The sequence below is a fragment of the Acinonyx jubatus genome, chromosome X (genome assembly GCF_027475565.1).
Source record: "Acinonyx jubatus isolate Ajub_Pintada_27869175 chromosome X, VMU_Ajub_asm_v1.0, whole genome shotgun sequence".
Classification (NCBI taxonomy): domain Eukaryota; kingdom Metazoa; phylum Chordata; class Mammalia; order Carnivora; family Felidae; genus Acinonyx; species Acinonyx jubatus.
The window spans coordinates 21,363,931-21,380,892 of record NC_069389.1 but is presented as its reverse complement, the minus strand read 5'-3'; positions in this window follow the sequence as shown (position 1 = coordinate 21,380,892).

Here is a 16,962-nt window from a genome sequence, read left to right as displayed (position 1 = left end):
TTTTTTTAACCCCTCTAGCCAGACAGAAGTTAAGACAATGCATGAAACTGTACCTTAAAATACAGCAAGATCTATTTTTCTGACACATTTAACTGTTTGGCTCCATGCTGGTGGTCAAGAAGAGAACTGAAGGCTTGTCTTCACATTTTGCCACAGGAAGGGGAGCCATGATATCTCCTGGAAGCCCCTTTCAACAACCATTAGGTTTCCACTGATTTTGTTCATTTTAAAAAATACAGTAAAACCTCACATTGTAACTTGTTCTGTGTTCAGCAACATGAGCAAACATTTTGAATAAGTTTTACCTTGATAAATGGGCAATATCTTGCAATACAAGTAGTACGTGATGCCAAACATCATGTGATCACAACTGAGCCAATGGTTCTTGAAATTCACTTTGATACACGAGTGCTTTGGATTATAAGCATGTTTCCGGAAAGAAGTATGCTGGTAAACCAAGGTTTTACTGTAGATTGTGTTTTTGGTTACCATTTTATTTATTTTTTTTTAAATTTTTTTTTTCAACGTTTTTATTTATTTTTGGGACAGAGAGAGACAGAGCATGAACGGGGGAGGGGCAGAGAGAGAGGGAGACACAGAATCGGAAACAGGCTCCAGGCTCAGAGCCATCAGCCCAGAGCCTGACGCAGGGCTCGAACTCACGGACCGCGAGATCGTGACCTGGCTGAAGCCGGACGCCTAACCGACTGCGCCACCCAGGCGCCCCTGGTTACCATTTTAAAAAATGCTCTCCTGTGTCCTCAAGGCTATTGGTTTGGGGAAGGAATTTAACACAATTTTCTGAGTACCAATTTCACAGAATATGAAATTCTTCTCGATTGTTAATAATGTACCTGATGCTAGATGACACAAGACAAATTTCTTCCAGATTATGCTGTGCAAATCAAAGGAAGATGTTAGTAGCACCATATCACCAAGTGTTATTTCATTGTAAGTAAACACAGGACCAGGTGGTGGGCTCTCTGGCTGTGTGATATCGAGCATGGAGAGTTACAAAAAACCTGCCACAATGCCCTTGCCCTCAAGTAGTTTCGATCTTATGAAGGACACACTCACAGGAAAGAAAAAAAAAATGCGCAGGGTTCTGTACAAAGTACCAAATATTTAACACGGATAACAATTGATCAACAGTTTCCTAGGAGGGGAGAGATGACTGTTTACTAGCCATTACCTCCTCTGCCTTTCTGGTCAAAAGTAGGGCAAAAGAAACACAAGGAAAAAGTCCTGATGACTGCTCAGCCTCAGCCCTTGACTAACTCAGAGGGGCTTTGTTGTCATCCAGGATAAACATATGCATGGCTGTGACACAACCATCTCCAGAATGAGAGAAATGCAAGCCTAGCTTATCCCAACACCCTAAATTTGCAAACTGACTTAACGAAAAGGAAGCAAATGTCCAACATGTATTAAATATTTTTGTCTAAGCACGGTTGAAGTACAGATAGCATAATCTTTTTAGCCCCAATATAAATTTACCTGAACCAGAAACCAGTCCAGAATTCACTCTTGGAGAGCCAAGGTGGATTTTTCTTTTTTTAATTTTCTTTCTTCTTGTTTTTGTTTTTGTATTTGCTTATAGCATTTGATTTCCTGTCTTAAAAGAGTAAAGGTGCTGTTCCAAAATCCATAAAGAACTTACCAACTCAACACCCCCCCAAAAAAATAATCCAGTGAAGAAATGGGCAAAAGACATGAATAGACACTTCTCCAAAGAAGATATCCAGATGGCCAACTGACACATGAAAAAATGCGCAACATCACTCATCATCAGGGAAATACAAATCAAAACCACAATGAGATACCACCTCACACGTATCAGAATGGCTAACATGAACAACTCAGGCAACAACAGATGTTGGCGAGGATGCGGAGAAAGAAGATATCTTTTGCATTGTTGGTAGCAATGCAAACTGGTGCAGCCACTCTGGAAAACAGTATGGAGGTTCCTCCAAAAATTAAAAATAGAACTACCCTACCACCCAGCAATGGCACTACTAGGTATTTATCCACGGGATACAGGGGTGCTGTTTCGAAGGGGCACATGCACCCCAATGTTTACAGCAGCACTATCAACAATAGCCAACGTATGGAAAGAGCCCAAATGTCCATCAACAGATGAATAAATAAGTATGTAGAATACTACATACAATGAAGTATTACTAAGCAATCAAAAAGAATGAAATCTTGCCATTTGCAACTATGTGGATGGAACTGGAGGGTCTTATGCTAAGTGAAATTACTCAGAGAAAGACAAAAATCATATGACTTCACTCATATGAGGACTTTAAGAGACAAAACAGATGAACGTAAGGGAAGAGAAACAAAAATAATATAAAAACAGGGAGGGGGACAAAACAGAAGAGACTCATAAATACGGAGAACAAACTGAAGGTTACGGGAGGGGTTGTGGGAGGGAGGATGGGCTAAATGGGTAAGGGGCACTAAGGAATCCACTCCTGAAATCATTGTTGCCCTATATGCTAACTAATTTGGATGTAAAGTTAAAAAAATAAAAAATAAAACAAGTTAAAACTAAAAAAAAGATTAAGGTGCTGTTAAGTATCAGCATAACCTCTTTTATCTTAGGTCATTCAAATATTCTTAAGCTAAACACAATTTGCTTTTTTACATGTCTTGTTTTCATTTTCTATCACATAATCGCTTAATGTTCACTTTTTATTTCAAGTCTTGCTCAATTAAATATCTTAGTATGTATTTTTAAAGTGTTGCCTAGTTTTCCCCTTTTTACAACTACCTTATTTAACTTTATCATATTCTTGACTCATTTGGATTCTAGTACACAAAACACAGGTAACGATCCCTAATAAAAGGCAATGTTCCTTGTTGTTCAGAGAAAAATATCATTAAATGGATATGTACCTTACTTATAATGTTCTCTCTTCTGAGGAGCTGTCACTGAGTTGGCTTTTATTCACCACTGGAACACAAATTGGCTATCCCTTTGAAATGGGATATCCATGCCAACAGTGGACACAGGTACCTACTCTACTCTAGGTTCATACAAACCTATGTAATTGGAATCGGCACTCAAGAAGGACCAGGTATGTCTCATTCTTATATCCGGTTATGCAAAATCGCTTTGTATCCTTTGACATTTTTTTCTCTTTAGAAAATCCCTTAAGAATCTTTTTTATGAAACAACCCATCCTGCGAAATATCCTAAGCAATTTTCCCAAACCTTCATTCTTACATGATGATGATGATTTGCGTGTTATCTCATCCCAAATAATACATCCAAGCATATTATGAATAGACGTTTGTGTAAAATGTGATTAGCATTTTCAGATTTGTCCTATTCTCTGAAAGCTGCGCCCTCCTCTTGTAGTCAGCTTGCTGAACCATAGGAGAACACTGGAGCACGGATGGAAAAAGTATCACTTCTTCAGGAATGCAAACTTAATTAGCGAGGAATCATTAGCAGGTTTCTTAAATTCCTTGAACCTCAATTTTCTTACCTTCTAAAATGAAAAAGTCGAACAACACATTTTTTAAGATCTGTAATACATTAATGCCTTATATATAATATTTAAGAGATAGTAATATAATAGAAAAACAGAAATAGAAAAATACATTGACATTATAAATATTATGTACCATATTTTAATGCGTAACATATATAAATAAAATATACTACTTATTTTTTAAGTTTATTTACTTATTTTGAGCGAGAGAGCACAAACAGAGAGAGTCAAAAGGAAAGAGAGACAAAATCCCAAACAGGCTCTGCACCATCAGCACAGAGCCTGTGCTCGAACTCATGAACTGTGAGACCACGACCCAAGTCAAGATCAAGAGTTAAATGCTTAAATGACTGCACACCCAGGCGCCCCATAAAATATACTATTTATACAGGGTGCCTGGGTGCCTCAGTAGGTTAAGTGTCTGCTTTTGGCCCACATCATGATCTCACAGTTCGTTACTCTGAGCCGCACGTCGGGCTCTCTGCTCTCTGTGCAGATCCCACTTTAGATCCTCTGTCCACCCCCGCCCTTCCCCCACTCTCTCTCAAAAATAAATAAAAATAAATAAAATATACTATTTATATATGTAATGGAAATGTCAGGGGAAGAGCTGCAATTATTTGAAAGCAAACATGTTTTCTTTTTCTTTCTTTAAAAAAGGTTTATTTATTTTGAGAGAGAGAGAGAGGGAGAGAGGGAGGGAGGGAGGGTCAGAGAGAGAATCCCAAGCAGGCTCCAAACAGACAGCATGGAGCCCCACCCAGGGCTTGAACCCACAAACTGTAAGATCATGGTCTGAGCCGAAATCAAGAGTCAGATACTTAACCAACTGAACTACCCGGGTGCCCCACAGTTTCTTTTTCTTTGATGACTAAGCTCATCTATACTCCAGTTCCATTATTTACTTCATTCCCCAAGTGTCTTCCTATCACCTATATGAATCCCTTTCAGAATGGAGCACCCAGGGGTCTCATTTCCTCTACCTGACTCTATCAGTTCTCAGATACCTTCTGTCCTCACAAGCCCAGGGGCTTTTTCTTGTCAATCTCTTAGTCCAATCTGATGGCCCACACTGGGGTAAGGGGTTTCAGATTCTGAGTACAGGAGGCAGGGATGAACTAAAATGGCATAATGAAGAAAATAATATTTTTGTGGATAAAGCCAATAATTTAGTATTACACCAATCCGTTGTTATTTTAACAGCATCTATTTTCCCCATGTTACCATCTTACTATCGTCCCATCTTTGTTTGAATCAGGACCTAAGAAGGGCTACCACAATATAAGTTAATATCCCGTCCAATTTTGGAAGAGAGGCTATGACCCTGTGGCAATGTCCACATTACTGGTCAGTCCAGTCAAATCCATAAGCAGCATTACCAGCAAGTCCTGGGAAAAAGTTACATTTCAGTTCTTTCTTGCTCTTCTCAGTGACTAGTAGACCCCATTGTAGTAGGATATTCAAGCTTTTGTTTCCCTGGGGATTAAGCACTTTATCTTAAACTGTCCCTTCCTGATTTCCAGCCCTCATCAAAAGGATATTTGTTCTATGCCTTCACTGTTCAGGTCCCTCTAGGTAAGCTGATTAATATCTTTAAGATAATATGTTAATGATCACTCATTAATGTTCAGTCTATCCTATCAAGTCTTCAGTTTTAAAAGTCTTCAATGACTACTGGATACTAAAAGAATCCAAGTACACAACCATGTGAAAATCACAGGTTCAGGTGAAGAACTAAGGGAAAATATATTGGGCTTCAGGAAATTTTCAGAATCCATCCATTCACATCCATAAAATCTTGCTTATGAGTACGATTAGCTTCAATTGTTTTCTTCAAGCAAAATGATCAATGAAGTACACCTACTAAAGATCTGGATACAGAAGACTGAATGGTTATGTAAAATTTCTTAAATAGGAATGTGTGTGTCTACATCAATTCAAACAGAATGTTTATCTACGTCTTATGACACTAAAAGCTTTCATCTATCTCCCACTGTTGTGTTTGTCTGTTCTTCAATGAACAAAATAAATGCCACTGCAACAAGGTACCATAAGGCAAACTTTGCTCTTTGAGGAGTTCTGTTATCACCAAATCCCTAGTTCATTTCTCCCCCTATCCTTTTCTGGTACCTCTTTCACATTCAGACTACTTAATCAGTGGTTGAAACCAAACATCAAGTCGGCCACGCTTCAGTTTTCTACCCTGGAATAAGTTACTTAAAGTGCCATCCAAAGTGCTTGAAGAGTTTGTGAGGAAAAGACCAAGAAAAACTGAAAACAAACCATATGGAATTTAGAGAAAGAGTAGCTATAAACTAAGAGAGATACTTGAACATCTTGACATTTAATGAATATGTAATATTTATGCCAATGAACACACCATTTTATTTATTTATTTTTTTTACTCATTCAGTAACCCCGGTACTCTGAATCTAATACCATTAGCACTTCGTTGAAACAGAAATATTTTGAGTAATTCAGTAACAGTTCAGCTATCTGAATACACTATGCAGGAAGCAGAGGAATAGGTATAATACATCAATACCCATAAGTTAACAATACACACATACATCAATTTCTTAAGCAGATCATGATGTCATGATTCCAGAAAGAGAGAATAACTGCAATATAAGGTATGCAAACTGGATTCTTCCCTCCATTATTGTTTTCTAATATTATTTAAATGATACTTCATTATTCTTCTAGTCCCATTAATGCTTCCTCTTCAACTCTGATATGTCAAGGCATCACAGACTTCCAAAGACCAAAATATAACTGCTGATTTTTGCTGCGCCCACTCACAACAAAACAACCTACTCTACATTAAAGCATACTTAGTTTCACTAACTCTCCAGATTTGTTTAAGATGGAGGAGTTTCCCAGGGCACAGAACTTGCAGGGCTAAAAATGAGAAAGCCCCACGCATACCAGGACAAGTAGCCACCTTAAACCAACATCCATGAAAACATCCTCTGGACTCACCATAAAATTAACACCTAGGAGTGAACCTTGATTTCTCCTTTCCCGTAATTCTTCAAATCTCAACTGTCAGTAAATCTCCAAGCCCCTACCATGAAAACATCCTCCGGACTCACCACTTCCTCTCACCTATGGTCATTAACAGGGCAAACCAGCGCCACCCTCCCCTGGGAACTGCAATGTCCAGGGATGTGTTCCCTAGCTGATGTTGCCCATTTACAGAAGTTTCTAGCCATCAACAAAGGCCATGCATCATCTTGTTTCCACCTACTTCTCTAAACTCACATCCTACACTCCTGAAACTGCCACTAAGATTCAGGAGAGCTTCTTTTTCGTAACATTCTAAGTTTAATCCTGCCAAGAGGTCTGTGTGTTGCTCTTCCCATTGCTTTTGTATAGCTTTTCTCAAAATAAGAGTATCAACATATGTTAATAAATTGTCTGCACAGGTCAACCTACCAATCCACTCCTCTCTCACATTAGAACAATAATACACAGCAAATCGCTTAGGACAGTTTGGATTCTCTATATTTTGTTAATTATCACATAAATACATTCTAACTGGTTTGATTATGTATTTCAAAATCTGCCCTCTTTAATACTGAGGGTGTCTTATTACGACTACTGAAGTCAACGACTTCAAATGACACTTACAAATCATCTCTGACAAATGGCTCAATACAGAAAAGAATATTATGAAGATCTTAGGTTTCAAAACAGCTTTTGATGATGCACTGGAGAGTATTTTGGATTTAGTGACACAATTAGGATTACAACAGTCTCACAGACCCTTAAAAATTATGCATAACTATCCTAAGAGTTAAAGGTACAAGAAAAAGGAAGATCCTTAGGGAATGACTTAAAGCCATAAAGCCTCCAGGTACAAAACAGCTAATGACCAGGTAAGTTAGTCAGCATTGTTGATAGGATGGATTCTACCTAGTAGTGGAAAAATCAAAATCAAATAAAAGACACCACATACGTTCACAAGGAGTTTGAAGGGTAAAAATAGTTTCAAGGATTCTATTGACACAAACAACAAGAACAAAACCCTACTTGCTTACTAACACCCAAAATTCCTCCAAAGGATCAAAACTTTCAATTCCATATTAAGAGGTAAAGCTCTCTGCTCCAAAAGATTGTTACAAGTTGATATAAATTTATATTAAGTGTGATAATATCATAAGTGATACTACAGTCTTTCTTACAAGTTTATTTTTAAAAATCCATGGGGCTCCTGGTCAGATTGATTTTTCAATGATATAAGTCCAGTTTAGAAACTTGAGCAAAAAAGGAAAGAAAATTATTTCTAATCCTATCCCACAGGATCAAAGTCTTTAAACCTTGGCATATATACATCTGGAATTAATAGGTCTGCCTTTCAGTCCCTGAATGTGTCTCCCTCCTTACTGAGCATTCACAGGAAATAACACAAAAACTCACATCAATCTAGTAATGCGGACAGACATAAATCTTTCACAAGACAATACTGTAAGTCCTATGATTGTTATGTAAATCGTTTGCCGCTTTGACATACAGGAAATGCTAAAAAAAAAAAATAGCAATTCTATCACTCAAATTTATACCAAGTGCCATGGATATCAAAGAGAGGTGGATAACCAACCTTTTCTGGAAAATTCAGGTAAGGGAAATATATGTAGTGGAGTATACAAATGAGTAGGAGGCTTCCAGGTGAAGACTGGGATAAAGGCAATCCAAGAAACAACAGTGTTACGAAATGTAGAAAGTTGGGGAGAAGCGACAACATAGGGTTTTTAGTGGGAAAAAGTAGGAAAGAGGGATAGGGAGGAAATTAGACTACGAAGAAATTTGTTTCTTCAATAGGGAATTGAACATTGTGTGTTTATTCACCAGGAAACTGAGAGCCATTTGCAGCCAATAATAGAAGTTTTTAAATGATTAATCAATCTGGTAGAAATGTAGAAGATGACCTTAAATAAGTGGACTTAAGGCTAAGAAGACCAGAAAGATTCCTTAAAATTATTGCTTTTAAATGCCTTCGAAACTTGTTGCTTTCATTAAGGTTATTGACATTTATCAAGCCATATATTATCAAACAATTTCTTTCACATTTCATTTTGTGCTTGATTTGTTTTTCCTTCTATAAAACCATGAAGCCAGTACTTTTTTCAAATCAAGCATGCATATAAGGCATTAAGCAAATATCACCGTTTAAAACAATACAAAATATTTTATCATTTGGTAGTTAAAAAAATGCTGAGAAAAATGCTAACAATCTTCTACGCACCAACAAGCTAGTAAGAAAAAAGGCTGGTAACAAAATAAAAATTAAGCCTTTGAATATCATCCATTGTATGCAATTTTAATTACTTATTATACTAAACTGGCTCTAATTTAACATTTATCTAAGCTAGTTTTAAGTGTTTTTTTTTTCACAGAAGTGGTTTTAATTTCCATAGGCATAAGAAGGATCAATATTTTACCCAAGAAGTCACTCAAGGTCTGATATTAGGCCTTAATTTGCTTTATTACTGTTTAGAACTTTGAATGCAAGTAAATATGAGATATAAATACCATTTCCTTTATCTCTGTGTGAGGTTTAATCTTACTTACAAAATAGGAACTGTGCTTACCCCCAAGGGTAATCAATTGTATTGTTTTGGAACAACTGAAACACCAGGAAAGCTGCAACTTATCTAGGTCTTGCTTTGAAGACATTGGAGAAACACCGAGGCCATGAAGAACTCAAGGATTAAGATACCAAACAGAAGGAAACCCAGAATCACCAGTGTCAACCACCACACTGCACTTCCTAACTGGGAAGCCAAACAAGGCAGTGATCGGGAAGATGTGAAGAGGAGCAGTGCTTCTCGCAGTCTCACGAAACCAAACTCGCAAAAACTGAGGTTGTAGCCCACAAAGGATGAGGAAGCACTCACCTGTGTTTAAGTCCTCCAGACATTCAGGTGTGATGGCCAAAAAACTAAGAGTGACACACAAGTAGCTTAGCCTGTACAAAAAAATTACCCTGTGATGAATCAGCTCCATTCAAGATTGAGTTATGTTTACTTGCCCTGGACATCAGTTCTGCCAGGACCTAATAAAGTACATTCCCTCAGGAATATATCATCCAATAATTCAAATTATTTCTACATTATTTTCTATATCATGCCTAGCAATTAATAAAAAATAAGCAGGCATATGAAGACCAAATGAACAAAATGCAAAAGGACAAATAAACAACAGAAGCAGAACCCAGGAGATTCATATATTGGAACTGTCAGAGGTAGACTTTAAAGTGTCTGTAATTAACTGGGGCACCTGGGTGGCTCAGTCGATTAAGCGTCCAACTTTGGCTCAGGTCATGATCTCGTGGTTCGTGAGTTTGAGCCCTGTGTCAGGCTCTGCGCTGATAGCTCAGAGCCTGGAGCCTACTTCGGATTCTGTGTGTGTGTCTCTCTCTCCTCTGCCTCTCCCCTGTTGGCACTGTCCCTGTCTCTCTCTCTGTCTCTCTCCCTCAATAAATAAATAAACATTAAAAAAATAAAAATGACTGTAATCAACATATTCAAGAAAATAGCTGACAGCATAGAGAATTTCAGCAGAAAACAGTAAATCTTAAAAATAGAACCTCTAGAACCAGAAAAGGCAATAGGTGAAATTGAGAACTCAGTGGATGTGTTTATTAACACATTACATACAGGAGATAAAAACAGGTTTAGCAAAATGGAAGATAGATCAACAAGAAAAAAATGCATGTTGAAACAGGGAGAGACAAGTTAGAAAATACAGATGCAATCATACTAAAACATAGGATACACAGTGAGAAACTCCAACACAGAAGTAATTGAAATCTCAGAAAGAACCAAGAGACAGAAAGGGATAAAGGCAATAACTGAAGAAATAATGACTAAGAATTTCCCCAAATTCATGAAAGACATCAAGCCACAGATTCAACAGACACCCCAAACACCAAACATGAAAAATATAAAGGAAATCACTCCTAGCCTTAGCATAGTAAAACTGCCTAAAATAACACAATCATCAAGGCAATTAGAGGGACAAAGACTCATCACCTTTAAAGGGGCAAAGTTATGACTGATAGCAAATGTCTCAAAATTAGCAGTCAAAACCAGAGATAATAGAATGAGACTTGAAAATATGAAAGCAAAAACTATAAGCAGAAAATTTCATACCTAGGAAAAATAAGCCCTCCAAATATAAAGATAAAATAAAGACATTTTCAAAGAAACAAAAATCACCTCTAGCAGGTATCTAACAACAAAAATATTAAAGGAAGTACTAAGATCAAAATGAACCCATATGGAAGTAAGAAAAAAATAATGAGCAAAAAAAAAATCAAGTGACTATAGATGATTATCAGCTGTTTACAAAATAAAAATGAAACAAAATGTTGTGGTATGAAGTCTAAAATATGTACATGCATTATGAAATTACATAACAAAGGTAATAAAGTATGACAGGGTAGTGAAGGGAGTTAAAGTATTTCCAGATCCTTCTGTCACTCTGGAAGTGATTCAAGTACTATAGATCACAGATTCTAATGAATCAATGATCAATACTGTAATCACTAAAATTAATATTCAGGGAACTTTAAAACAAAGTATATGCTGATAAATGGGAAACAGGCTGTATTAAAAAATTAAACTAAAAGAAGATGAGAAAGGAGAAGAAAAGAATGAAGAAAAACCGGGGGAAATAAGAAAGCATATAGTTTGGGAGTTGGTTCAAACCCAAATAGGTCAGTAATTGATTAATTACAGTAGTTGAATGTGGACTGGGCTGTAGTAGAGCAAGCATGCAATTTGAGAAACTGTGGTGTTTTAGGGGACAGATGATGAATACCACAGTGTCACAAATTATCAAGGAAGACACAGTTTCTGAGACACAAAGCAGAAAACAAAGCAGTCAGGCACATGAAGATTTGCATGGCTGGCTGGGGAAAGGATGTTAAGAACATAAAGTAGATAGGGTATCTTTAAGCCACTCTAAGGTTTTTTTGTTAGCGCACCAGGGCTTCAATAATCAAGTGCTGTAGAACGGGCTGCTTAGCCAACTGCCGTTTACTGTCTCACAGAGGCTGGAAGTTGAAATGAAGGTGTCAGCAGTGCTGGTTTCTTCTGAGGGCTCTGAGGGGGAATCCGTTCCATGTTCCATTCCTTGGTTTAGAGATGGCTGTCTTCTCTCCGTGTGTCTTCGTATCATCTTCCCTGTGAGCCTGTCGGTGTCCCAATTTCCTCTTAGTTTAAGGACACTGTCATATTTGACCACGGCTTGTCCTAGTATCTTTGTTTTAACTTGTTTATCTCCGGAAAGACCTGATTTCCAAGTAAGGTCACACTGGGAGGCACTGGTTTCAACACATAAATTTGTAGGCAGACACAATTCAATCCATAACAGAATGTTTATCATCAATGTAATAGTTTGAAAACAAAGTCTGTTTGAAATGTTCAACAAGCCTATAACAAATGTGAGCAGAAATGTAAAAATGTTAGTAGAGATATCTAATTCCTACTTGGATGTAAGCAGAGTCTGCCAGCGCCAGCAGTGACTCAGGGTAAGGACATTTTATTTGCGTACAATCCCGGATTCCACACAAAGGAAAGATTTCAAAACAAGTGTAGAGGGTCCGTGCAGAAGCCACCGATAGAACTAAAGTGTTAGTGGGATATCAGTTACTATTTCCAAAGAACAAAAGGTTTGAATTGGTTCAACTGTTTAAAGAAAGGATGTTCACTGCTCCATTTCCCAGACCCAGAACAACCCTCACACCCACCTCAAAAGTGTTGACTCGATTTCTACAATTCCTTCAGATATCCTGTTGTGTGTAACAATTTAATGCTACAGTAATTGGATGCACGCTGACATACACTGTTATTTTTTTAACATTTTACTGAGGTTAAATAAAAGTTCCAATACCTATTACTCCATGTGGATTTTTACATAATACATTATTACCACCACATTCAGTTACCCTTTTCTACAAAGTAGGTTGTGCATAACCCAAAAGATTTGCAAGATATTCAGTTTGTGTGGAATAGGAAAAGGCATTTTATATTTCTATTTAATTCTAAAAATAAGAAGGAAATTAAGCTTAATATTTTTTTAAGTTTATTTATTTTGAGAGAGACAGAGAGAGAGAGAGAGCGAGCACACAAGAAGGGGAGGGGCTGAGAGAACAAGAGGCAGAATCCCAAGCAGGCTTTGTACCATCAGCGCAGAGCCTGATGCGAGTCTCAAACCCATCAACAATGAGATCATGAGGTAAACCCAAATCAAGAGTGGAATGCTCAGCCAACTGCACCACCTAGGCACCTGAAGCTTGTTAATATTAATTTATAGGTTCATAAGTAATTTTATCACTCCATATTGCTCACATGTCACAGAGGGTACATCTACATCAAAGAATTTGAGGATAATGCAAGAATTCCATCATGAGAGGGATTATAATTATAGTAGCCCCGCACCTCCCTCCCCACCCCCCACATCTGCTAATCAGAAGCACCGGGAGACAATCTGTAGGTTCTGTACGCTTGGATAACATTAACTGATTATTTTGCCTGGGTTTAACCAATCTAGCCCTTTAAAAATGGTTATGACCTGATAAGATTTCTAAAAATCAACATTATAGCAGCAATACTACGGATAATTCAAGCACAAAAAAAGCACAAGAAGAGGCAAGAGCTGGCAACTCCAGCAACAGTTCCTCAGCTAAGACAAGGAGTAAAAACGTCAACTTCATTATTTCTGACCAGACTTTAAACAAATGTAAATAATTGAGAAAGTTATTAGAAGAATGAGTTTACAGTCATTATTGTCTACAGTGAATTTGGACCTAATGTTTAAATATGTAAAACATGTTAAGATATTAAACAATCAAGCATCTAAAACAAAAAAACATAAAACAAGCATCTAAAACAAGAATCTAAAACATAAAAAAAAAATCAAGCATCTAAAAAAAAGGTAACTGGTCTATTATGGGGAAGAAAAAGCTTTTCTGAATATTAATGACAAATGAAATTATTTAAAATAATGTTAAGTGGATAATTATCTTGTTTTCCTTTTTTATGTTGGTGTTTTGTTGAAAATGCATATATTGTTACATTACTTTGTGCATATAAAATATGAACAAATAGTTATATATTTGGAGAGAGAGTGCTCTAAAATATTTCTTTACCATTAGGGTCTAATAAAACAGTTGGGAGACTTATACTCTACATATGCTTTACTTGTATTTGGAAGTGAATATATGAAGAGAATTTCCAACTGTAATTTCTTTTTTGAAAAAAAATCACACTTATTCTGGCAAACTGAAACTAGGCAGTACTTATTAGGTGTCTGAACTTCCAAGATTATTTAGGAAACAAATTCCATACAAATAAAACTAGCTTATTAAATGGATGTAGGACTCAAGAGTGTTTAAAATAAAGAACACAGGTGAATTTACTTTTCATGTATTCAACAATACTTACTGGATGTTTATTCTATGTCAGGGACCGTGTGGAATTCACAGCCAGGATACAGTCCTTGTTCTCTTAGAGTTTATGTGCAAGTGGCAATATCAGAAAAAGAAATATACAGTGTGACCACAGTGCGAAATGTGATGAGGAAATAGAAACGAGGATGCAGTGGCCAGGGAATGCTAGTGAAGGTAACTGGTACTTCATGGAAGGTGATGGAAAAACCCCTTGCTGATGAGGTGGGAGTCCAGCACAGACCTGAAAGAAGTGTGGTAGAAAACCAAGGGGATATCGAGACTTTCCTGGCACAGGGAAAGCAGGCACAACCCCCCTGCTTGATGTGTTCAAGCAGGAGCCAGCAGGCAGGGGGAGTGGGGAGAGGGACAGGCAGAGTGGGGGAGGGGTGCCCGTGGGAGGCCCCATAAAAAAAGACTAGATCATGAGCACCTCCAAGGCCACTTGTAAGAGATCTGTATTAGCTTAGAGTGAGATGGGAAAGCCAATGGAGAATCAAAAAGGAAATGAGTGACAGAATTGAAAAGGGTTGACATGTTTTAAAAACATTAGCAAATGAAGAGGGCATCATGCAGTCATTCCTAAGGATATACTATTTTGTACTGGATATTACGGTAATATCGTTCATCAAGATTTCTTAAACATAAATCAATTTCCCAAGAACTAGTGAGGAGGCGGCATGGGAAGCAGTCCGATGTTATGGATCAAGATAACACATGAACCCTCACTTTCATTGGACTCAGTTTAGAGCTGGGCATTTAAGCCAAACACATGAGAATTTCTCTAAAACCACTATTTTATCAAAAGTGAAAAAGAGCAAGACTGGTATGAGGCTATTTGAACCAAGTACCAAATGTGGGTTATGTTTAAAAAGCTACACACTCAGAGAGATAAATAATTGGTCTGGCTTTGCATGAGGAAGTACCTTAAAAACAGTGAGGAATAAACAGTGACAAGGGGTACAAAGAATTCCAGGGAGAGAGAAAGATAAAAATGTAAGGGGCTTTTTGGGGTTTCTAGGTAGATTTTCTTCCTTGTATATAAAGTGTAAATTCCACACAAATATTGAAATATTTCATTAGTGTGATTATTAATTATTAGACGATTGTATTCCTTTCCAAGTATATTAACCAGCTTGTCTCTCCTGACGTAGCAATACATTTTTATTTTTAATTATGCTACTGACATAAAAAAAATCAGAAAGCAAAGAGAGCAGATGTGTATTCCACGGAATTTAAAGATTAATCTGTCCTCCACTGCACCCACTCAGTTTCAGGCCGGAAGAAGCACTTGCTAATGAGTCAGATGATTACCAGCATTAGGTTTATTTAGAGGAATTCCATGTGTGAGGGTGGGGCTGGAGTATGCCCAGAAATGGAAATGTGAATGCCCCCCCCCCCACTTCCAACATGATTCAAATAAAGCCATGCAGATACTGCTTTGCACAACTGAAGTTTATCAATTGTTACTGTTCTAAAGTGCAGCTTCAATCTAGATGCTCTCCTAACAGGGACTAATCTTTCAGGGGCTGGTCGGCTGCCCACACGGCAGAGGTATATACTATAAAAAGCTGAAAGTGAAACAATGCCATGTACTGGGAAAGTCTATGACAAGAATTCTACTGCCATCAAGAGCATCTTTCCTTCATAGCAGGTCAAATGCATCTCTAATTCAGTTTGTGAAATGCTACATCTTTGTTGGAGTAATAGCCGTACCAGCTTCTCAAAGCACTTTGAAATTTTCTTCGCAAAGGTACAGTTTACTTCACCATAATTGTAGATATACACTGAACAATTCACTACAGCAATCAATGCTGTTAATCCTTAATATGCTGTAACTGATTGTTTGCCACAAAAAATAAAGGGAACTTTTCTTTTTTGTTTCCAAATGTAATATTTGCTCAATTGTTTTGTTTCTGTGAAATATTCAGTACAACTTAATGAGTCTATTTGCAAATATGGTTACACTTTTTCAATTTTGAATTTTTTTCACTACATTTTCAAATGTTGTTATAATTTGTCTTTTCTCCAAATGATGGTCTCGTCTCACTTTAGGAAATCTGTGGGTTTCAAAAACTGTTTGAGACATGTGATCATCTGAAAGGGACTACCAAGTTCCACTTCTCTCAACATTTAATTATAGCCAGGCTTAGGTAACACTCATTCTTGTTCAGATGCAGTGAAGAAAATCATTAACCTTCCCAGAATGAGTCAAACATATCCCCAAATGAAAGCTTTACTGGGGCACTGCATCTTTAAGATAGTATCACCGAGTTCATACTGGGAGATGATTCTGAGTATATTTACAGATGTTGACACTTGTCTGAGGGTATAGATTATTTAAGATTTTTGAGGTTAATGATGCTGTCTCATAATTGTGCAAACGGTCGCATCCATTAACAAACAAAAGGGTTACTTATAGGATCTTTTTTGTCTGAACCTATAAAGAACCTTCGTGCTCCAGTGGAAAACATGAACACTGGAATCCAGGTATCAGAGGTGGTCTTTAGGAAGGCTAACTAACCTGTACTTGTTTTCTTTCTTTTGTTTTCTTTTTCTTTGTAATCGTTAAAGCAGTGCCCTTAAGTTCTATTGCGTTGCACAGTTGGTGAAAGAATTAAGTAGCGGTCTGTTACCTATTTGGTATGCAGTACCTAAAACTAACTAATTGCCAGTTTTGACTGTGACCTCCCCACGATGATTTACATATATCACATAGTTACAAGAGACAAGGAAAGAGCCGTATTTAGTATTAGATAATATCCAGTATCTGGGAAAATAATTATCTTTACAGGTAGAGAAGCAAGATTATATTCACTCCATCTTTCCATCCTCAACACTGGCAAGCATACCACCGTGGGCGCCAGAAGGCACAAGGCTTCCATTTAAAGTCAATGCTAGTAACTTCAGGTGGCAAGTGCAATTAGGATTTGGAGGGCAAAAAGAAAGCTATGTAGGCAAAGATCTGAAAGCGGATAGCATGAAAGTCAAGAGATAAGACTG